We start from the raw sequence: 22903 nt of genomic DNA, 5'->3' as shown, positions 1-22903 counted from the left end.
ACACCAATTAAAACCCACAAGAATCATTTCCCCACTCACCACAAGACAAAGATGTGGAGAACTGATTTCAGGGGAATAGGTGACTCATGAACACCATCTGCTCGTTAGTGAGAGAAACTATGCCACCAAGCTGTAGTTCTGGCAAATTAGAGATCAAGTAAAGCAAATGCCAAGAGGCCAAAAGCAACAGAAAATCTTAAAGCATATGATAAAACCAGACAATATGGAGAACCCAAACCCAAACACCCAAATCAAAAGATCAGATGAGACACATTACTTGGAACAATTAATCAAAGATCTAAACACAGACAATGAGAGCATGGCCCAGGATATAAAGGACATGAAGAAGAGCATGGCACAGGATATAAAGGTCATAAAGAAGACCCTAGATGAGCATAAAGAAGAAATTGCAAGAGTAAATAAAAAAATAGAAGATCTTATGAAAATAAAAGAAACTGTTGGCCAAATTAAAAAGACTCTGGATACTCAATACACAAGATTAGAGGAAGTTGAACAATGACTCAGCCTCCTCAAGGACCACAGAACAGAAAATGAAAGAATAAAAGATAGAATGGGGAAAAAATTGAAAAATCAAAATGGATCTCAGGGATATGATAGATAAAATGAAGTGTCCAAATTTAAGACTCCTTGGTGTCCCAGAAGGGGAAGAGAAGGGTAAAGTTCTAGAAAGAGTATTCAAAGAAATTGTTGGAGAAAACTTCTCAAACTTTTTACACAATACAAATACACAAAGCATAGGTGCCCAGCTAACTCCAAACAGAATAAATCCAAATAAATGCACTCCAAGACATATTCTGATCAGACTGTCAAATACTGAAGAGAAGGAACAAGTTCTGAAATCAGCAAGAGGAAAGCAATTCACCACATACAAAGGAAACAACATAAGACTAAGTAATGGCTACTCAGTGGCCACCATGGAGGTGAGAAGGTAGTGGCATGACATATTTAAAACTCTGAGTGAGAAAAATTTCAAACCAAGAATAGTTTATCCAGCAAAACTCTCCTTCAAATTTGAGGGAGAGCTTAAATTTTTCACAGACAAACACTGAGAGACTTTGCTAATAAAAGACCTGCCCTACTTCATATACTAAAGGAAGGCTACTGACAGAAAAACAAAGAAAGGAAAGAGAGATACAGAGAATTTTAACAGACATATATAGAACATTATATCCGAGGTCACCAGAACACACATTCTTCTCTGGTGACCACGGAGCTTTCTCCAGAATGGATCATATGCTGGGACATAAAACAAGCCTCAATAAATTTAAAAAAATTGAATTTGTTCAAAGCATGTTCTCCGACCACAATCAAATACAAATAGTAGTCAATAACCATCACAGACTTGGATAATTCACAGACAGCTGGAGGTTAAAAATGAGGAAGAGAAGAAAACATATGCAGATAATCAAAAGCTGAGGGACTTCATCACCAGTAGATCAGTCATATAAGAAATGCTAAAGGGATTTTTGCAGCCTGAAAGGAAGGGACACTAAACAATTGACTGAAACTACATGAAGAAATAAAGATTTCCAGTAAAGATCACATGGTAAATATAAATACCAGTACTACTGTATTTTTGATTTGTAACTTGACTATTTACTTCCTACAGGATCTAAAATACATAAAGTGTAATGATAAATCAGTGGCTTTGGACTCAATGTAAAATATGTAATTTTTGACAAGAACTACAGAAATTTGGGGGAATGATGCAATATAGGGACATAGTTTATGTGTCCTATTGAAGTTAAGTTGGTATCAAAGAAAAAGATTGTTATAGGTTTAAGAGGTTAAATTTAAGCCCCATGGTAAATGCAAAGAAACTATCAGAGAATATGACCATAGAGATGAATACTAGAGGAGGGTTTACAAGAAGTAGGGGCATAGGGGCAATTGGGAGTTAATAAATGAATGTAGTGTTCCTGTTTGGAGTGAAGGGAAATTTCTAATAATGGATGGTGGGAAAGTGATAGCATTGCAACATTCTAAATGTGATTAATCCCACTAATGGAATGCTAGGGAGGGGGTGGAATAGGAATATTTAGTCTGTATATATGTCTTCACAATTGAAAAAAGAGAAAGCCTAATAGATGACAACTAAATGCCAAGGATGATCCTGGATGGGATCTGAGGATGGAGGAGAGGAAGCTCAAATGGACACAGACGGGACATAAGAAAAAAAAAAAAAAGGAAATATGGAATGTAAGCTTTGTATCAATGTTGAATTTCTTGAACTTCTTAGCTGTTGCTAATGGGATTGCATATAAGAATGTTCTTGTTCATGGGAAATGTATATGTGAATTATATCGTTTTTTCAAAGATGTGTGTAGCCTGCTCTCCTATGTTCAGAGGACAGAGCAAAAGATGATGATTGACTGGGAGGGAGGGAGGGTGGGAGAGAGGGAGAGAAAGAAAGAAATGGTGGTGTGACAGGATGTTAAAGTTGGTGTATCAGGGTATTGGGGAGGGGGATCAGGGTATGATGGAGTTCTGTGTATGGGGTTCATATTGTGTTTGCAATTGTCTCTGTAAGTTTGAATTTATTTTAAAATAAAACTAAAAACAAAGAAGACACTAGAAGGGCATAAATAAGAGTTGAAACAATAAATAGAAAATAGCAGATGTTATGATAATTAAAGTCACTGTAAATCAAATTAAAAATATACTAGAGACACACAACAGCAGATTTTAAGAGGCAGAGTAAAGAATAAATGAACTAGAGTACAAGCAACTGAATTCAAATTCACATTAGAATAAATGGTGAAAAAGATGGAAAAATTTGAATCGGATCTCAAGGAAATGATTGACAACACAAAGTGCACAAATGTAAGAATCATCAGCCTCACAGACGAAGAAGAGGAGTAAAGGCCTAGGAATATTACTTGAGGAGACAGTTGGAGAAAACCTCCTATCCCTTATTAAAGACATAAATATGCAAATACGAGTAGCCCAACAAACTCAAAGTAGAATAAATCCAAGTATACCTATTCCAAGACACATGCTAATCAGACTGAAGAGGGAAGCCACTTATGACTAAGTGCTGACTACTCATTGGGCACCATGGACACAATACAGTGGTAAAATATATTTAAGATTCTGAAATAGAAAATTTTCAAATTAAGAGTTCATTATCTCCCTTCAAAACTGAGGGAGAATTTAAAATTTTCACAAAGAAATGCTGAGAGGATTTTTTTTAACAGGAGTCCTGTCCTACAAGAAATAAGAAAGGGAGCTCTGTTGGCTGAAAAAAAATGACAGGAGAGAGCGGTCTGGATGAGGGCACAGAACTGAAGGCTATTAGTAAGGGTAACTTAAAGGATAAAGAGAGAGGGAAAAATAGATCTGACAAGTAAAAACCAAAGAATAAATGATTGAGTCAAGAACTGCCTTTAGAGAAATAACTTCGAATGTTAATAGATTAAGCTCCTCAGTTAAAAGATGCAGATAGACAGAATGGATTTTTAAAAATGATCAATCTATATGCTGGTTACAAGAGACTGATCATAGACCCAAAGATACAAATAGTTTGAAAGCTAAAGGAAAGAGAAAAATATTCTATGGAAGTAGCAAACAATGCAAGCTGGGGTAGTTATACTAGTATCAGACAAAATGGACTTTAAATGTAAAGATGTCATAAGAGACATAATGTCATAATGTAAAGATGTCATAAGAGACATCATGGATGATTGTATGGTGTGTGAATGTATTTCAATAAAACTGAATTTAATTAAAAAAAACACAATCAGTGGGTCAAATAAGAAATCACAATATGAATCTGTAAATATCTGAAGATGAATGAAAATGAGAATGCAACATATCAAAACCTAAGGAGGACTTCTGGAAGATGGCAGTTAGGAGAGACAGGGCAAAGAAAAAACCATCTCACTGAAAAATACTAGATGAAAGCCAGTAAGTTACCCAGAACATCAGTTCTAGCAATGCACCAGCTGGACAATTTCTGCTAAATCCATAGGGACAATGAACTTGTTGAAATTGGGAGTCTGTATTGTGAAATGAGTGAGTAAGCCTGCTGAATATCCAGCAGCCATGCTGTCATGTGGAGAAACCATGGGTTGGCATATGGAATCAGACTAGTTCATTTTTTGAGAAACCCACAAGCAGCTGTGGATACGGCAGCAAGAACCACACAATGAAGTGCAGCAGGAATGGGCTGTATGTATGCCTCAATATCTGGTGTGGATGATAGACTTCCCTGCAACCACTGCTAATTTTCTTGGAGTGAGGCAGGCATAAGTTAGCCAAAAGGTAAATATAAACATGCCTCTTACAGCCATCTTCCCAGCGTTGGGAATGCTGCTTTCTGGCATGGACACCACAGCCCAGAGCTGTGCCAAAAAAAAAAACCCAGTTTGATGGGAAGTGTTTCCAGCATCATGCACACATGCCACAATATCAGTTGTGGACGACAGCTGTTTGTGCACCCACAGCTAATTGTCCTGGAGCTAGGAAGGCAGAGCTGTGCAAAAAGAGGGAAATTAACACACCCCATACAGCCATCCTTTCAGCAGGATGGGAATTCCCCTACACAGCCCAGTGGCCCAGAACTTTCCTTGAGGGATGGTGCACACTGTGATGCAGCACAGCCTTACCTCAGCAGATGCCCTAGGAGGGCATGGCTTGGAAGAGGGAACCACACAGAGATCCCAGGGACTGTACACCAATACCAGGGTCTTGTGGGTAAGTGGCAGAGACAATCTGTGGTGGGACTGAACTGAAGTTTTAGACTCTTGCAACAGCTTTAAATCTCTAGGAACACCTGGGGTGTTAGATTATTAAAGCTGCCCTCCCTCCCTAAGTGCTCAGACACATGCTCCATGTTCAGGGCAGAGAGCAACAAAAGCATACCCAAACCTGCTGCACCAATTGGACCCTCAGAAGCATCAGACCCCCATACACCACAAAGACAAAGTTGGGGAGAACTGGCTTGAGGGGAATAGGTGGCTCATGGATGCCATCTGCTGGTTAGTTAGACAAAGTGTGTGCCACCAAGCTGTAGAAATGACAAATTAGACATTAGGCTTTGAATTAGCATACATATACTAAAAGAAACCTATCAAGTTAAGCAAATGTCAAGAGAAAATGTTAAAGCATATGAAAAAAACAGATGATATGGAGAACCCAAACTCAAACACCCAAATCAAAAGATCAGAGGAGAGGCAGTACTTTGGGCACTTAATCAAAAAAGACAAACAATGAGCGCATGACACAGGATATAAAGGACATGAAGAAAACCCTAGAAGAGCATAAAGAATAAATTGCAAGAGTAAATATAAAAGAGATTATCTTATGGAAATAAAAGAAACTGCTGACCAAATTTAAAAGATTCTGGATACTGACAGTACAAGACTAGAGGAAGCTGAACAATGAATCAGCGACATGGAGGATGACAAAATGGAAAATGAAACAACAAAAGAAAGAATAGGGAAAAAAACTGAAAAAATCAAAACGGACCTCAGCAATATGAGAGATAAAATAAAATGTCCATATACAAGACACATTGCTGTCTCAGAAGGGGAAGAGAATGGTAAAGGTCTAGAAAGATTATTCAAATAAATTGTTGACGAAATGTTCCCAAACCTTCAACACAACATAAATACACAAAGCATAAATGCCCAGTGAAGTCAAAGTAGAATAAATCCAAATAAACCCACACCAAGACATATCCTGATCACATTGTCAAATACTAAAGAGAGGGAATGTTCTGAAAACAGCAAGAGAAAAGCAATTCACTACATACAAAGGAAACAACATAAGACTAAGAAGTGACTACTTCAGCAGCCACCAAGGATTTGAGAAAGCAATGGCATGACATATTTAAAATTTTGAGAGGGAAAAATTGCCAACCAATAATTCTTGGAGGGAGAGCTTAAATTTTTCACAAACAAATGCTGAGAGATTTTGCTAATAAAAGATCTGCCCTACTTCAGATACTAAAGAAGCCCTACTGACAGAGAAACAAAGAAAGGAGAGAGAAATATGGAGAAAGGTTCAGTGCTAAAGAGATTCAATATTGGTTTATTAAAGGACAAAAAGAGAGAGAGGGAAAAAATATATCTGACAAACATATACCAAAGGATTGGATGGCTGATTCAAGAAATGCCTTCAAAGTAATATCATTGAAAGTAAAAGAATTAAACTCCCCAGCTAAAAGATAAAGATTGGCAGAAAGGATAAAGAAAAGGACCATCAATATCTTGCATACAAGAGACTCATCTTAGACAAAGGGACACAAAGAAATTGAAAGTGAAAGGATGGAATAAATATTTCATGCCAGCTACAGCCAAAAGAAAGCAGGAGCAGCAATATTAATCTCAGATAAAATAGACTTTAAATGCAAGGATGTTATGAGAGACAAAAAAGGACACTGCATACTAATAATGGGGGAAATTCAACAAGAAGAAATAACAATTGTAAACTTTTATGCACCCAATCATGGTGCCACCAAATACATGAGACAAACCCTGGCAAAACTAAAGGAAGGAATGGATGTTTCCACAATTGTGAGATACTTCAACACACCACTCTCTCCTATAGATAGATCAAACAGAGAGAAGACCAATAAGGAAATTGAAAACCTAAAGAATTGGATAAATGAATTTGATTTAACAGACATATATTGAACATTACATCCCAAATCACCAGGATACACATTCTTGTCTAGTGCTCATGGAACTTTCTCCAGAAGAGACCATAAGCTGGGACACAAAACAAGCCTCAAATAATTTAAAAAACTGAAATTCTTCAAAGAACATTCTCTGACCACAATGGAATACAATTAGAAGTCAATAACCGTCACAGACAGAAAAATCACAAATACCTGGAGGTTAAACAACACACTGCTAAACAATCAATGGGTTAAAGAAGTAGTGAGAGAAATTGTGAAATATATAGAAATGAATGAAAAGGAGAACACAACATATCAAAACCTATTGGATGCAGCAAAAGTGGTACTGAGAAGAAAGTTTACAGCACTAAACAAATACATCAAAAAGGAAGAAAGAACTAAAATCACAGAACTAATGGAGAAACTGAAGAAGTTAGAAAATGAACAGCAATTGAATCCTGTGCCGGTTTGAGTGTATTGTGTCCCCCAAATGCCATTATCTTTGTGGTCTTGTGTGGGGCAGAAGTTTTGGTGTTGGTTAGATTTGCTTGGAGTGTGCCCCACCCAGCTGTGGGAAATAATTTTGATGAGATGTTCCCATGGAGGCTTGGCCCCACCCATTCGGGGTGGGCCTTGATCGGTGGAGCTATATAAATGAGCTGACTCAAAGAGGAAAGGCAGTGCAGCTATGAGTGATGTTATTTGAAGAGGAGCAAGCTTGCTAGAGAGGAATGTCCTGGGAGAAGCCATTTTGAAACCAGAACTTTGGAGCAGACGCCAGCCACATGCCTTCCCAGCTAACAGAGGTTTTCCGGACGCCATTGGCCATCCTCCAGTGAAGGTACCCGATTACTGATGTGTTACCTTGGACACTTTGTGGCCTTAAGACTGTAACTGTATAGCCAAATAAACCCCCTTTTTATAAAAGCCAATCCATCTCTGGTGTTTTGCATTCCGCAGCACTCTTTGGGACCTGAGGTGGCAAAACTCTTCCAGAGCATCGAGGCGGAAAGCCCGCCCTCGACCTCCAGGGCAAACTCACCCTTTCCATGCATGTGGGCTGCTCCGCTCTCCCAGCCCGAGACCTCCTTACTCCAGACCTCAACCTCCATGGCTCTGTCTTTGAAGAGATTTTTCCTTCAATTTTTTCCTTGTCTGTCTCCTCCAGTCCAGACCGGCAATGGCTCTGTCTATAAAGATCTCGCAAAAATTCTGTTGGCTTTGCATGAAGCACACAGGGGTCAAAGCCATTAGACAATAGGACTTTCCACAAATCCTTTCTGGATAATTCCATCTCCAATCTTGGCTTGTACTGAAATGGCGGCTGGGTTCCATATTTGGTTATATCCTCACACTGGGCTGTAGCTTCAGGGATTCCAACCCCTTGAAGCTCACAATTTTCCAAGCGATCAGCTTCTGGTCTCTTTGAACCCAAGAGTTCAGTTCTAAGTTTATCTCTCTCCACTCGCATTTTACTATAAGCTGCAAGGAGAAGCCAGGATACGTCCTCCACACATAGTCTGGAGATCTCCTCAGCTAAGTATTCCAAGTTGTTGCTTCCAGATTCTTCCTTCCATCTGACACCAGGACTCAATTTTGCCAAATTCTGTGCCACTTTAAAACAAGGATCACCTTTCTTCCAGTTTGCAACAACAGATTCATCATTTCTGCTCAAGTCCTCATCAGAAGTATCTTTAGAGTCCATATTTCCACAAACAGTCTCTTTAAGGAGTTTTGGCCTTTTCTATCAAGCTCCTCACAATTCTTCCAGAATCTTCCCCTTATCCACTTAAAAAGCCGTTCCAACGTGTTTGGTATTTGCAGACTCAGCAGCAAAAGCACCCCACTTCTCTGGTACCAAAATCTGTTTTAGTTCCTTAAACCAAGTAGAAGAAAAGTAAGGATAAAGCAGAAATAAATGACATAGGGAACAAAAAAAATTAGAGTGTTCTAGTTTGCTAATGCTGCCAGAATGCAAAACACCAGAGATGGATTGGCTTTTATAAAAGGGGGTTTATTTGGTTACACAGCCATAAAGTGTCCAGGATAACACATCAGCAATAAGGTACCTTCACTGGAGGATGGCCAATGGTGTCCAGAAAACCTCTGTTAGCTGAGAAGGCATGTGGCTGGTGCCTGCTCCAAAGTTCTGGTTTCAAAATGCCTCTCTCCCAGGACATTCCTCTCTAGGCTGCAGTTCCTCAAAAATGTCACTCTTAGTTGCACTTGGGATATTTGTCCTCTCTCAGCTTCTCTGGAGCAAGAGTCTACTTTCAAAGCCATCTTCAAACTGTCTCTCATCTGCAGCTCTTGTGCTTTCCTCCAAGTTTCCCTCTTGGCTGTAGCTCCTATTCAAAATGTCACTGTCAGCTGCACTGAGTTCCCTCTGCCTGTCAGCTCATTTATATGGTTCCACTGAGCAAGGCCCACCCTGAATTGGTGGAGCCATGCCTCCATGGAAATATCTCATCAGAGTTATCACCTACAGTTGGGTGGGGTGCATTTCCATGCATATCTAATCAGCACCAAAATATCTGCCCCACAAGACTGCATCAAAGAATATGGCTTTTTCTGGGGGACATAATACATTCAAACCAGCACATTCCACACTCTGGACCCCAGAAAAACATAATCTTTCCAAATTCAAAATACATTAATCCCATCATAATATCACAAAAACTTAACTTACTCTAAGTTCACAGATCCACAGCTAAAGGAAAATTATGCCTTAGGACTGACCACACGTATAATTCATTTTGATGGAATCTTGTACTTAACTATTATTACTGAAATGATTTAAGTTTTTGTGATATTACGATGGGATTAATGTATTTTGTGACCAACTTGGATTAAATTGGAAAATACTGAAGCTCTTTTGAAATCCCATTGTACATAAAGCCTTATAAATAAAAATTTTATGAGAACTGACTAAAACTTTGGAAAAAAGAAAAAAGAGAGAGAAGGACTATAAAATGATTTTCAGTTTAAGAAGCTCTGAATATGGTGTCTATCTATTACAAACATGAATTATAAAGAACGAGAGAAAAATGGCTGTATACACTTAAAATTGTGCTCAAATGTCTAAAGGTTTTTGCTTTAAAATTTAAAAATCTTTGTTGTATAGAAAAATCAATAAAATGAAGTAATTGTGTCAAGAAATTCAATTTGGAGAATACTTACACACAGTCACATTTAGTTTATTTTATAGTAAATAGACAAAATAATAAGTGGGCAGACTTCATCCCAGAAGTTGATTTAAAAAGTAGCATTTAATAGCTTAAATAATTCATTATTAGATTGTTTCATTTTATATTAAGTCACTGAAGTATAAGCAAAAAATGTACTCACATCATCTACAATGCCAAAGATTTTAGATGTCAAATATTTGACTACAATAGTTCCAAATAACCAAAACATCCCTAGATAACCTACAAAAGAAAAATAAAACAACAAAAAATATCTTGATATGTCCTATAGTTATTCCACAGATATAGCCTAGAAAGAAAAAAATAAATGCTTGAATCAAGCATGACGAAAAACCTCTATATCTAGAGAAAATGTAAACAATGCACCTTAAATTAAGATAAAGAGTATTGCTCCAAAATTAAGAGGCAGTTACTAAAAAGAAAAATATACATACTTGGTATTATCGTCAAGTTAATAGATCTTGTAGATTCATAGAGCAATTGCAGTTAGATTCTCCTTTCTCTAACAGTTTCTTACCCATGAATGCACACACCTTAACATGGATAAAAAGAAATAAAACTGAATTCTTTAACTTCCTACCCAATATTAATCTTCCCTTGCTTCATGAAAAGGGCAATTTGACACACTAGAATATAGCCTTAATATGTTATAAAACTGTTAGACCCCCCCGTATTGCATAGATCATTTCTCTAAATATAAAACATAAAACTACTGGCATATTTTAGAGAAGGAAACCTTATGCATGTGGCATCACCATGTGGTAGTTTCCATATTCACTGATATTCGCTAATAATTATTAACTCAAAATAAAACTGCAAAAGAAATTTTAATAGAGCAACAAAAGGCTTTTCTCTCAAATCTTAAGTCTCTCCAGAGACTCTTTGCCCGGGTTGGAAAACTGAATTCCAAGCTTGGGACTGGGTCCACCACATGGCAATTGCACAGAGCAGCTTTCCCAAAACCACAGATGACCGCACTGAGCCTTTTAAAGAAGTTCAGGAACTAAGGGGACTCTGCCTGCAGACCCTCCAAGACGGATTGGCTTCACAGGCCCCATCAACTGGGTTGGAGTTCTACCTACTGTGTTTGATCGCTGTGTCACTAAGACAGAGAATGCTGCCAATTTAGCAAGAACACACCATTCATTTAGACACATCCTGACTTTTTAGACACGTTAAAAAAGAAAGAATATGCACATTAAAATTGATAAAATACGGGGGTTCTTTCCTTACTTTCCTCATCGTGATAGTTTAGGGAGATGGGCTTCCGCGGCTCCGCAGGCTCCTTCCACCCGGGAAGGGGTTAGCCATTCCTCTGGCCTCACGGGCAAGAGCGGATAACAACGGAAGCCCGTTCCTTCCTCCTTTCACTGTGTCTGCCGAACGGCCTATTATCGCGACACTTCCGTATTATCGCGACAGGTCCGTATTCCCGGGAACTCCCGCGGTTCTCAGATCGCGTGAGACCACAAAGGGAGCAACAGCCGGGGGCACGCCATGCGGCAGTGACGCAAGTAAGATGGCGACGGCGACTTAAGTGAGTCCGTTGCTCAGGCTCTCGTAATTGAGCTCTCGTGAGTCCGTCGTTCCCGCAGGCCGCCTCTTTCCTGGTGGGAGCTGGTCGCTGACCTGGCCTGGGGGCGGAGGGCTTCCCAGAGGCGCGGCGGCTGCCTCGCTGGCCCCGGTAAACCCTGGCCGCCCTTGGTCTTGAGTGGGGCGGGGAGAGTGCGCTGGCAGCACCCGCCCGAGGATACCAGGTAAAAGTTTTTAATTATGTTATTTGATACTCAGTCAATGAAAACTAATTTGAAGAGATATTGCTGTTCTAATTATAATGCATTAAGATTTCAAAAAGATAGTAGGTATTAAGAAAATTGTGAGCAATCGCTCATATTCTAGGTGGTTGAAGGTGCTTGTATATAGGTCTGTTGGGTTCCTAGTTCAACTCTTCCTTATAGTTCTTATCAGTTTGCATGCATTTTTCTAATTTGATAAAAACTTCCCAAAGGGGAGTTAACCTTTCTTTTGAAAGCATAGGAGGGTTATCAGGTCATAATAAATATCACATGAAAACTTAATGTACATCAGACAAAATTCTATGTACTTAGAAAGTACTAACTCATTGTTTTTCCCAAAATATTACTTAGGAAATAATCGTAATTATTATTCTCACTGGTTGATGAGAAACCTTGGGCAAAGAGAAGATAAGCAACTTGGCAAATTATGACAATAAAATTTGCCACTCATGGTCATCCTTAGGGGTGGTCTCAGGATCAAGGGTTATAAGCTTAAATAATAGGTAGGTCCTCTTATTGTTCCCACTTCACAGAGTGGAAATGAGAGCATAGAAAGGCCAACTTATCCCAAAACTCTAACCTGTGCATTCACGTTTTCTCCTATAGCTTTCCTTCTGGTGACATACACTACCCTGGTCTTCCTCTTTCAACCGTCCTCACACTCAGCTCTATTGATAATTATATTTATAGTATTGTGCTATCACACAGTATTGTGCTATGCATTTCTGAACCTATACACTCAGCGTTATTAAATATTCTGTACTCCTTAATCATCAATTGCCCAATTTCTATCTTCTTTCTATCTCCTGATAATCTATGCTCTTGAAATTAACTCCCAGAATTTGCTCATTATAGTTAGTTCATATTAGTGAAGCCATAGAATATTTGTTCTATTCTTTGTGGCTTATTTCATTCAACATAATGTCATCAAGGTTCATTCACATTGTTGCATACATCATGACTTCATTCCTTCTTGCTACTGTGCAATATTCCATCATTTGTATATATCACAGTCTGTTTATCCACTGTTTTGGGTTGTTTTCATCTATTGGCAATTGTGAATAATGCTGCTATAAACATTGGTGTGCAAATGTCTATTCATGTCCTGCTTTTAGTTCTTCCAAGTATATACCTAGTAACAAGATTGCTGGACCATATGACAACTTATTCTTAGCTTTTGAGGAATCATCGAACTGTCATTCAGAGTGACTGCACCATTTTATATTCCCACCAATAGTGAATAAGTGTACCTATTTCTCCACATGCTTTCTAGCACTTGTAGTTTTCTGGTTATTTTGTTAATTGCCATTTTGGTATGTGTGAAACAGTATTTCACTGTGGTTTTGATATGCATTTCCTTGACAGCTAATTAAATTGAGCATTTTTTCACAAGCTTTTTAGCCATTTGTACTTCTTCTTTGGACAAGTGTCTATTCATGTGTTTTGGCTATTTTATCCCTGCAAATTGTATTGAGATATATGCATGTACTGTATATTCCATTCAAAGTATTCATTCAGTGTCTCACAGTATAATTACCTAGTTGTGCAATCATCATGCCAGTTTTCAACCATTTTCATTGCCCCAAAATGAAAACTAATAGACATAAAAAAAGAAAACCCATTTGTATTTCCTCTTTGGAAATGTGTTTATCCATGTCTTTTGCCCATTTTTAAATTAGGTTGTTCACCTTTTTGTTGTTGAGTTGTAGGATTTCTTTATATATTCTGGATATTAAACCCTTATCAGATAGTAATTTCTGAATATTTTCTCCCGTTGAATAGGCTGCCTTTTTTGCTAGACTTTCTTGAAAAAGTCCTTTGATATCTTTGACTGCCTAATCAGAAATCACTTGGCTGGAGATGAGAGCGTCTTTTCTGAACTTTCAATTTGATTCCGTTGGCCAGTATATCTATCCTTAGGCCAGTACCTTGCTGTTTTGAACCACTGTTGCTTTTTAGTATGCTCTAAAGCCAGGATGTGTGAGACCTACTTCCAACTTCATGTTTCTTTTTCAAGATGTTTTTAGCTGTTCAGGGCACCGTGCTCTTCCAGATAAATTTGATTATTGGTTTTCTAGGTCTCCAAAGCCAGCTGTTGGGGTTTAGGTTGATAGTGTGTTGACTTGCTAGATCAATTTGTGTAGAATTGACATCATAACAACATTTATTTAGCCTTCCACTCCATGAATACAGAATGTCTTTCCATTTATTTATGTCCTCTTTGATTTTTTTTTCACAATATTTTGTAGTTTTCTGTGTGTAAGTCCTTTTCATCCTTGGTTGAGTTTATTGTTAGATATTTGAATCTTTTATTTGCCTTTCTAAATGGAATTTTTTTCTTCTTTACCTCCTCAGCTCATTACTAATTTATAGATACATCATTGATTATTGTGTGTTGATTTTGTATCTTGCTACTTTGCTGAACTTGTTTATAAGCTCAAGTTGCTTTCTTCCATTTTTTTTCCAGAGTTTCGAAGTACAGGATCATGTCATCTGCAAAGAACAATGTTTGACTTCTTCCTTTCCAACTTGGGTGCCTTTTATTTCTTTTTCTTGCCTAATTGCTCCAGCTGGAATTACCAGCACAATGTTGAAAAACAATAGTGAGAATGGACATCCTTGTCCTGTTCCAGATCTTAGAGAGAAGGCTTTCAATCTATCCCCATTGAGCTTGATGTTAGCTGTGGGTTTTTCATATATGCCTTTTATCGTGTTGAGGAAATTTCCTTCAGTTCCTATCTTTCCAAGTGTTTTTATCTAGAAAGGATGTTTGATTTGTTGAATGTGTTGTCTGCACCAATTGAGATGATTCTGTGGTTTTTCCTCTTCAATTTGTTAATGTGGTATATAATATTAATTGATTTTCTTGTATTGAACCTCCCTTGCCTGCCAGGAATAAAAACCACTTTATCATGGTGTGTCATTCTTTTACTGTGCTAGCGGATTCAGTTTGCCAGGATTTTTGCATCTATATTCATTAGATAGATTGGTCTGAAGTTTTCTTTTCTTTTCTTGTAGTATTTTTGTCTGGCTTTGGTAGTATGGTGATGTAGAATGACATGTATCAGTCCCTCAAGTTTTTGGAAGACTTTGAGCAGGACTGGTGTTCTTACTGGAATTCTCATTAGGGTTCACCTGTGAAGTCATCTGGTCCTAAGCTTCTCTTTGCTAGGAGATTTTTCATTACTGATTCACTATCTTTTCTAGGGATTCATTTTTTGAAGTCTTCTATTCTTTTGTCAGGGTAGTTTGTCCATCTGTTTCTAGGAAGTTGTCTACTTCATCTAAATGCTCTAGTTTGTTGGCATACAGAAGCTCATAGTATCCTCTTATGGTCTGTTTTATTTCTGTGGGATCGGTTGTAACATCATCCCTTCCATTTCTGATTTTATTTATTTCATCTTTTTCTCTGTCAGTCTAGCTAAGGGTCCATCATTTTTATTGATTTTCTCTAAAAATCAACCTCTGGTTTTGTTAATTCTCTCTTTTGTTTTATTCAGTTTTATTGAGATACTCATATATCATACAGTCATCCATGGTTTACAACCAACTGTTCATAGTACCATCATATAGTTGTGCATTCATCACCCCAATCTATTTTTGGACATTTTCTTTATACCAGAAAAAGTAAAAATAAGAATAAAAAATAAAAGTAAAACAGAACTCCCAAAACATCCCCCCACCCTAATTTTCTATTTTTGTTTATTTTTGTTTTTTTAAGTTTGTCAAAAAATTAAAAAACAAACAATAAAAAACATTTCAAACAATACCAAAACAGAGGAATAAGAAAAAACAAATAACCTAAAATAACTACATTGCTTCCCACCATATTTTTCATTTAGTTTTTGTCCCCATTTTTCTAGTCATCCATCCATACACTGGATAAGGAAGCGTGATTCACTAGGCTTTCACAATCACACTGTCACTTTTTGTAAGCTACATTGTTATACAGTCAACTTCAAGAGTCAAAGTAACTGGGTTGCAGTTTGATAGTTTCAGGTATTTGCTTCTAGCTATTCCAACACATTAAAACCTAAGAAGGGTTACCTATATAGTGAATAAGAGTGCCCACCTGAGTGACCTCTCAACTCCATTTGGAACCTCTCAGCCACTGAAACTTTATTTCATTTCATTTCACATCCCCCTTTTAGTCACAAAGATGTTCTCAATCCCACGATGTCAGGTCCAGATTCATCCTCAGGAGTCAAATTCTGCATTGCCAGGGAGAGTTACACTGCTGCGAGTCAGGTCCCACATAGAGAGGAGGGCAGTGAGTTAACCCACTGAGTTGTGTTAACTGCAAAGAGAGGGTCACTTCTGAGCAACAAAAGGTACTCAGGGCTGAGAATTCTAGGCACAATTATAAGCAGGTTTAGCCTCTCCTTTGCAGTAATGAGTTCCATGAGGGCAAGCCCCAAAAAAGAGGGTTTGGTATACCAAACCACTAGTCCTCAATGTTTGTGAGAACATCAGCAAAAATCCAGGTTAGGAAGTCAAACACTTGCATTTTCCCCCAGCTCCTTGGGGGGGGGGGGGGTGGCTGCATATATAATTTTATTCTCTGCTGCAATTATTTGGGATGCATCATTATTTCACACTAACTTGTACAAAACTCCCATATCTCACTTTTTATTCAAAGTTCCATGGAATTATGTTATTTGAACAAACTGTATGAGTTAAATTGTTTAGGAAATATAGAACCTGCACCAAATAAACATCTCTTCTCTTGGCCTCACATGGAATTGGAAGTTTAAAAACACAGTCAGTATCATCCTTTGCCCTTTGGCCTGATTTGCCCTAGTCCTAACAAGATCTGCTTCATTCTTTTTTTTTTTTTTTTCCCTAGCATTTCTTTTTTTTTTTTTAATTAAATTCAGTTTTATTGAAATACATTCACACACCATACAATCATCCATGATATACAATCCACTGTCCACAGTATGATAACATAGTTATGCGTTCATCACCACAATCTATCTCTGAACATTTTCCTTACATCAGAAAGAACCAGAACAAGAATAAAAAATAAAAGTGAAAAAAAACACCCAAATCATCCCCCCATCCCACCCCATTTGTCCTTTAGTTTTTATCCCCATTCCTCCACTCATCCATAAACTAGATAAAAGGGGTGTGATCCACAGGGTCTTCACAATCACACTGTCACCCCTTGTAATCTACATTATTATATAATTGTCTTCAGGAGTCCAGACTGCTGGGTTGGAGTTTGGTAGTTTCAGGTATTTACTTTTAGCTATTCCAATACATTAAAGCCTAAAAGGTGTTATCTATATAGTGCATAAGAATGTCCACCACCCTCCCCCCTACGTGGGATCAGACACCCAGGGGAGTGAATCTCCCTGGCAACGTGGAATATGACTCCCGGGGAGGAATGTAGACCTGGCATCGTGGGACGGAGAACATCTTCTTGACCAAAAGGGGGATGTGAAAGGAAATGAAATAAGCTTCAGTGGCAGAGAGAATCCAAAAGGAGCCGAGAAGTCACTCTGGTGGGCACTCTTACGCACACTTTAGACAACCCTTTTTAGGTTCTAAAGAATTGGGGTAGCTGGTGGTGGATACCTGAAACTATCAAACTACAACCCAGAACCCATGAATCTCGAAGACAGGTGTATAAAAATGTAGCTTATGAGGGGTGACAAGGGGATTGGGAAAGCCATAAGGACCACACTCCACTTCGTCTAGTTTATGGATGGATGAGTAGAAAAATAGGGGAAGGAAACACAGACAAAGGTACCCAGTGTTCTTTTTTACTTCAATTGCTCTTTTTCACTCTAATTATTATTATTGTTATTCTTGTGTGTGTGCTAATGAAGGTGTCAGGGATTGATTTGGGTGATGAATGTACAACTATTTAATGGTACTGTGAACAATCGAAAGTACGATTTGTTTTGTATGACTGCATGGTATATGAATATATCTCAATAAAATGAAGATTTAAAAAAAAAAAAAAATCAAGCAGCATGTTTGCATTCTGAAAATACTCTTAAATCCACACAAATGTTGCTTGGGTTGTGGAGCTCAGATTTCCCCTACTGGCACAATGGCATCTGATGATCACTTGTTATGAAAGTTTCACAGCAATTTTGTTTCCTTCCTTCTTCATTAGCTGCTGGGTTCCTTTTCCATTTTCTTTCTTTGTTGTTCTGCTGCCCTTTTCCTCTGTCTGCTATTTTCTCTGCCTCAGAAATTTTTCTGCTTTCCAGGCTGCATCATCCTCTTCCTCCCATGCATTAGTATTTTCTTGCCAGTATCTAAGTCACCTAATTCTGGAGATTGATGAATAATAGGTGTATCTTTTGTATCTTGATGAATAATAGCTGCTAATCTACTAGAGAAACCTGTGTTATCATCTGGGATGCCAAAATTTAATGGCTCTCTCTTCTTAATAATGATTTTCTGAGTCTTCCTTATAGTTGGTGTAATGTCCTTAAAACAGTCAGCTTCCAGCTCCTCCAAAGCATTTTGTGGTGTTCCCATAGTCCCATCCCTCCTTCAATTTTTACACTTGTGGGTGCATCTTCATCACATGAAGTCCACTGTACAGGTTTGTATATATTATATCTCCAGAAAAAAGCCATGTTCTTTGATGCAATTCTGTGGGGCAGACATATTAGTGGGGATTAAGTTGGAACATTTGGATTAGGTTGTTTCCATGGAAATGTGCCCCACCCAACTTGGGTGATAATGCTGGATAATTTCCATGGAGGTGTGGTCCTGCCCATTCAGCATGAGCCTCAATTAGTTTACTGGAGCAGTATATAAGCTCAGACAGGAGTGGGCTTGCCACAGTCAAGAGGGACACTTTGAAGAATTCACAGGAGCTGAGAGAGAAACTGCAGTGTACAGAGACATATTGGAAATGGCTTTTGAAAGCAGACTTTTGCTCCAGGGAGCTAAGAGAGGACAAATGTCCCAAGAGCAACTGAGAGTGACATTTTGGAGAAAAGCTGAAGCCTAGAGAGGAACATCTTAGGAGAAAGCCATTTTGAAACTCCAGAGCAGATGCCAGTCACATGCCTTCCCAGCTAACAGAGGTTTTCCAGACACCAATGGCCACCGTCCACTGAAGACACCCAATTGTTGATGCATTACCTTGGACATTTTATGGCCTTAAGACTGTAACTGTGTAACCAAATAAACTCCCTTTTATGAAAGCCAATCCATCTCTGGTGTTTTGCATTCTAGCAGCATTAGCAAACTAGAACAGACTTTGGTACCAGAGAAGTAGGGTGCTGCTGGGTTTGCAAATGCCAAACATGTTGGAATGGCTTTTTAAATGGATAAGGAGAAAATTCTGGAAGAATCATGAGGAGCTTGATAGAAAAGGCATAAACTACTTTGAAGATACTGTTTGTGGAAATATGGACTCTAAAGATACTTCTGATGAGGTCTTGAGCAGAAATGATGAATGTGTTGTTGCAAACTGGAAGGAAGGCAATCCTTGTTTTAAAGTGACAGAGAATTTGGCAAAATTGAGTCCTGGTGTTGGATGGAAGGCAGAATTTGAAAGCAATGACCTGGAATATTTAGCTGATCAGATCCTCAAGCAAAATGTAGAAGAAATAGCTTGGCTTTTACTTGCAGCTTATAGTAAAATGTGAAAGGACAGAGATAAGCTGAGAAATGAATTCTTGGTTTCAAAGAAACCAGAAATTGATGGCCTGAAAATCTCTGGGCTTCCAGTGGGTGAAACCCCAGAAGCTACAGCCCAACATGGGGGTGTAACCAAACATGGATCCCAGCTGCCCTTTCAGTAAAAGCCAAGATTGGAGAAGGAATTAAGCATAAAGGATTTGTGGAAACTTCTATTGTCTCATGGCTTTGATCCCTGTGCGCTTCATGTGAAGCCAACAGAATTTTTATGAGCTCTTTACAGAGCTGCTGCTTGTTGGGACTGGAGGAGACAGGGAAAAAAATGAAGGCAAAATTTCTTCAAAGACAGAGCCATGGAGGCTGAGGTCTGGAGTCAAGAGGTCTCAGGCTGGGAGAGTGGAGTGGCCCACAAACATGGAAAAGATAAGTTTTCCGAGGTTGAGAGTGGACCTTCCACCTCAATGTTCAGGAAATGTTTTGCCATCTCAGCCTCAAAGAGTGTAGAGCACATTCCCAGGGGACTGGGAAGAGCCTGGCCACCACCCCATTGTTCTGAAGGGGTTGACCATGTGCTCCAGAGATGGAAGAGAATCTGGTTCCTGCCCCAATGTTTCAGGAGGGTGAGGCCAAGAAGGTGGTCTCCCCAGGGTGTGCATATGTTGGAGCACTCACCCCAGGATTTGGAGAGAAAAGGGCTGCCACAGAGGTCCTTAGGAAGAGTTAGACTCTCACTCTCTCAAGCCCCAATGATACAATGTCATTCTGTTAATTACTCTCACACTTTGAAATCTAATGGTGTTTGTCCTGAGGGTTTTAGGAATTGTTTTGGTCCCTTAAACCCTCAGTTTCTCCTTATGGCACTGGCAATGTTTATCCTATGACTGTCCCTCCTTTGTATATTGCAAGCAGATAACCTGTTCTCAGTTTCACAGGTACAGTGCCTGATGGGAATTATGTCTTAGGACAAACCATGCCTATAACTGATTTAATGGGATCTTGTACGTAACTATTGTTACTGAAATGACTTAAGTTTTTGTGATATTGTGATGGGATGAATGTATGTTGCATATGGAAAAATCATGTTCTTCTGGGGTCCAGGGGGTAGAATATACTGGTTTGTATATGTTATGTCCCCCAGAAAAAAGCCATGTTCTTTGATGAAATCTTGTGGGGGCAAACATATTAGTGGGGAGTAAGTTGGCATATTTGGATTAGGTTGTTTCCATGGAAATGCACCCAAACCAACTGTGGGTGATGACTCTAGATAATTTCCTTGGAGACGTGGCCCCACCTATTCATCATGGGCCTTGATTAGTTTACTGGAGCACTATTATATAAGCTCAGACAGCAGCAGTTGGCTGGCCACAGCCAAGAGGGACACTTTGAAAAATTCACAGGAGCTGAGAGAGGAACTGCAGTTTACAGAGTCATTTTGGAGATGGCCTTTGAAAGCAGACTTTTGCTCTGGAGAAGCCAAGAGAGGACAAATGTCCCAAGAACAACTGAGACTGACATTCTGGAGAGAGGAATGTCCTTGGAGAAAGCCATTTTGAAACCAGAACTCCAGAGCAGATGTCAACAAAATGCCTTCCCAGCTAACAGAGGTTTTCTGGACACCATTGACCATAGTCCACTGAAGGTACCTGAATGTTGATGCATTACCTTGGACATTTTATGGCCTTAAGACTGTAACTGTGTAACCAAATAAACCCCCTTTTATAAAAGCCAATCCATCTCTCATGTTTTGCATTCTGGCAGCATTAGCAAACCAGAACATCCACTCTTCAACATCTCTCTCCTTAGGAACTGATGAATAATCAATTGTAGTTGACAAAGTTATTTGCTCACCACTTAATTTCTGTCCTCTGCCAGATCTACATATTAATTTCTTTAGGAATGAGAATACTGTTGCTAGGCAAGTACAGAGTTTAAATAACTGGAATTGTGTGATGGCCATGGTGGGAATCAAAACCCTATCTGCCTGCCCAATCCTTCTCTGGATTTTATTCATCTGGTGTGGCCAGATATAATTTGTAAAGTAAGACCTTCCTATCCCCTTCCCCACCTACTGGGCAGAGGCTCCCAGGGGTCACAGCACCATTCTTTCAAAGTCAGTGGTGTGCTCCTTTACAGCTCCCTTTGCTGCCATAGAGCTGCCATGGCTTCCCCTCTTTAGGAAACCCATCCCTTACAAATGATCTTTATTTTAATTTTGAAATAAATTCAGTTATATGAACAGTTGCAAAAACAATACTAGCCTCATACACAGAATTCCATCATACCCTGATCCCCCTCCCCTGGTAGCTCAATCCACCAACTTTAACTTGCTGTCACATCACTATTTCTTTCCTTCCCTCCCTCCCACCCTCTCTCCTATCATCCATCATCTATTGCTCTGTCGTCTGAACATATGAGAGTTAGCTGCACACATCCTTGAGCATTCACTGTAATTCACGTATACATTTCCCATGAACAAGAACATTCTTTCATGCAATCCCATTAAGTACAGCTAAGAAGTACAATAGATTCAACAATGATAAAAGCTTACATTCTGTATTTCCTTCTCCTTATGTCTCAACTGTGTCCCTTTGAGCCACCTGTCCTCTATCTTTCTGTCCCATCCAATTTCATCCTTAGTATTCAATTGTCATCTAGTTAGACTGACTTTTTTTTTTTTCAGTTGTGGAAACATATATACAGCTTAAATCTTTCCATTCCACTCCCTCTCTAGCCTTTCATTAGTGGGATTAATCACGTTTAGAATGTTGTAATGCTCTTTCCCACCATCCATTACTAGAAATTTCCCTTCACCTCAAACAGCCACCCTACACTCATTTCTTAACTCCCTATTGCCCCTTCCCCCATTTCTCTTAACCCAAACTCTACTTTTCATCTCTATGGTTATATTCTCTGATAATTTCTTTGTGTTTACTGTGGGGCTTAAAATTAACCTCTTAAATCCATATCAATCTGGTTTTTCTTTGATACCACCTTCACTTCAATAGGACACATAAACTATGTTCCTATACTCCTTCATTCCCCCACGTTTATATAGTTGTCTAAAATTACATATTTTACATTGAGTTAAAAACCACTGATTTGTCCTTAGAGTTTGTGTATTTTATATCATGTAGGAAGTAACTAGTGGAATTACAGTTCAAAAATTATTGACTTCTATTTGTATTCCATTGTGGTTGGAGAATGTGCTTTGAGTATATTCAACGTTTTTTTGTGTGTGTTTTTTTTTAAATTTCTTGAGGCTTGTTTTATGTCCCAGCTTATGGTCCCTTCTGGAGAAAGATCTGTGATCACTAGAGAAAAGTGAGTGTCCTGGTGATTTGGGATGTAAGGTTCTATATATGTCTGTTAAAATTTTCTATATCTCTTTCTCCTTTCCCTGTCTCTCCTCCAGCAGGACTCCCCTCAGAATCTGAAGTAGGGCAGGTCTTTTACTGGCAAAGTCTCTCAGCATTTGTTTGTCTGTGAAAAATTTAAGCTCTCCCTTGAATTTGAAGGAGAGTTTGCTGGATAAAGTATTCTTGGTTGGAAATTTTTCTCTCTCAGAGTTTTAAATATGTCATGCCACTGCCTTCTTGCCTCCATGGTTGCTGCTGAGTCATCACTACTTAATCTTATGTTGTTTC

At 38.8% G+C, this 22903-nt stretch overlaps 2 protein-coding genes and 1 pseudogene across 3 annotated transcripts in view; 1 reads left to right on the top strand and 2 right to left on the bottom strand.

Moving 5' to 3' along the window:
• LOC119524586 (zinc finger protein 596-like) overlaps window positions 1-22903 on the bottom strand; it is a 1058357-nt gene that overhangs the window by 806513 nt on the left and 228941 nt on the right. The window lies entirely within an intron of this gene.
• The window catches only part of LOC119524587 (zinc finger protein 883-like), a 119048-nt gene continuing 107496 nt past the window's right edge, over window positions 11352-22903 (top strand). For both annotated transcript variants that reach the window (XM_037823301.1, XM_037823302.1), the window contains exon 1: window positions 11352-11606. The gene's annotated coding sequence lies outside the window, so the exon portion shown is untranslated. The remainder of the gene's footprint in view (window positions 11607-22903) is intronic.
• LOC119524596 lies at window positions 17728-21216 on the bottom strand (annotated as a pseudogene).

The sequence above is a fragment of the Choloepus didactylus genome (genome assembly GCF_015220235.1).
Source record: "Choloepus didactylus isolate mChoDid1 chromosome 11 unlocalized genomic scaffold, mChoDid1.pri SUPER_11_unloc2, whole genome shotgun sequence".
NCBI classification, from domain to species: Eukaryota; Metazoa; Chordata; class Mammalia; order Pilosa; family Megalonychidae; genus Choloepus; species Choloepus didactylus.
The sequence above is the reverse complement of the archived record's forward strand: the minus strand, read 5'-3'. Positions and strand labels throughout refer to the sequence as shown.